Source organism: Chrysochloris asiatica, unplaced genomic scaffold, assembly GCF_000296735.1.
Source record: "Chrysochloris asiatica unplaced genomic scaffold, ChrAsi1.0 scaffold00067, whole genome shotgun sequence".
NCBI classification, from domain to species: Eukaryota; Metazoa; Chordata; class Mammalia; order Afrosoricida; family Chrysochloridae; genus Chrysochloris; species Chrysochloris asiatica.
Genome location: NW_006408585.1, coordinates 6,213,800 through 6,215,292, shown reverse-complemented (window position 1 = coordinate 6,215,292; position 1,493 = coordinate 6,213,800). Strand labels below are relative to the sequence as shown.

The following is a 1,493-nucleotide window of genomic DNA, read 5'->3' as shown; positions in this document are numbered from 1 at the left end:
TGAAATCTTTTGATGCACATAAGTTTTTAATTTTTAGTATGTCCCAATCATCTAATTTTCTAATTTTGTTTGTATAGTTTTCAAAATGTTTGGTAGTCTGTGTATTCTCTGAATTAGTGCCCTCACACTTGTCCCTATTTTTTCATTGATGGCCTTCATAATTCTGGTATTCACATTTAAGTCTTTAATCCATGTTGAGTTAGTTTTTGTATAAGGTGTGAGTTAAAGGTCTTGTTTCAGTCTTTTGCATATCGCTTTCCAGTTCTGCCGGCTCCATAGGGTTTTGAGGCTGTGATTTTGACAGAAGATGATGGCCTTATCTTTCTCCCATGCCGTGGCTGGTGGGTTCAAACAGCTGATCTTTTGCTTAAACCACTGCACCACCAGGCTCTTTTCATAGGACTGCACACACACGTGAAAGTAATATATTTGTATGTGTGTTGTCACATTCTAACACTCATCTGTTAGTTTTTGCACTGTGATGACTTGTGTGTTGCTGTGATGCTGAAAGCTACATCACCAGTATTGTGAATGCCAGCAGGGTCACTCATAGTGGTCAGGTTCTGGTGGACTTTTCCGATTAAAACAGATTAGGAAGAAGGAGAGATGGATCACTTCTGAATGGTTTGCCACTGAAAGCTTTCGGAACAGCAGCAGAAGATTGTCAGATATAGTTCCAGATAATGCGCCCCTCAGATCGGAAGGCACTCAAAATACAACTGTGAAGAGATGCCTCCTCAAAGTAGAGTTGACCTTAATGACAGGATAGCAAAAGCTTTCGGGACCTTAATTTTGGGTACAACTCAAAATGAGAAGAGACAGCTGCAAATAACCATTAATAATCGTAATGGAATGTACAAAATAGGAATTTAGGAAAATTGGAAGTAATCAGTAATGAAATGAAACTCTTTCTTCCTATATCCTAGGCATTAGTAAGCTGAAATGAACTGATATTGATCATTCTGTATCAGGCAGTTATGTGGATTACAATGTCAGAAATGATAAATTCAAGAGGAATGGCATTACATTCATAATCACAAACAGGATTTCAAGATCTATCTTTAAGTACAGTGCTTTCTGTGATAGGATCATATCCCTATGCCTCCAATAAGGAAGAACAATTTATATGGCCACTGTTCACATTTAGGTACCAGCCACTAAAGCTAATGATGCAGAAATTAAAGAATTCTATCAACTTCTTCAATTTGAAATTTATCAAATATGTAATCAAGATGCATTGATAATTACTGGGTTTTAGAATGCGAAAGTTGGAAACAAAGAGGCAAATCCAGTAATTGAAAAAGATGGCCTTGGTGATGGAAATGATGTGGCGATAGCATTTTACAAGGTCAGTGACTTATTCTTTGCAAATACCTTTTTTTCAACAATATAAACAGTGAATATACATGTGGACCTCACCAGATGGAATATTGTTGCTGTTGTTAGGTGCCATGGAGTCAGTACCAACTCATAACAACCCTACGCACAACAGA

The 1,493-nt window shown here is 37.3% G+C and overlaps 1 protein-coding gene across 1 annotated transcript in view; it reads left to right on the top strand.

Moving 5' to 3' along the window:
- The window catches only part of SLC38A6 (solute carrier family 38, member 6), an 88,811-nt gene that overhangs the window by 3,398 nt on the left and 83,920 nt on the right, over window positions 1-1,493 (top strand). The window lies entirely within an intron of this gene.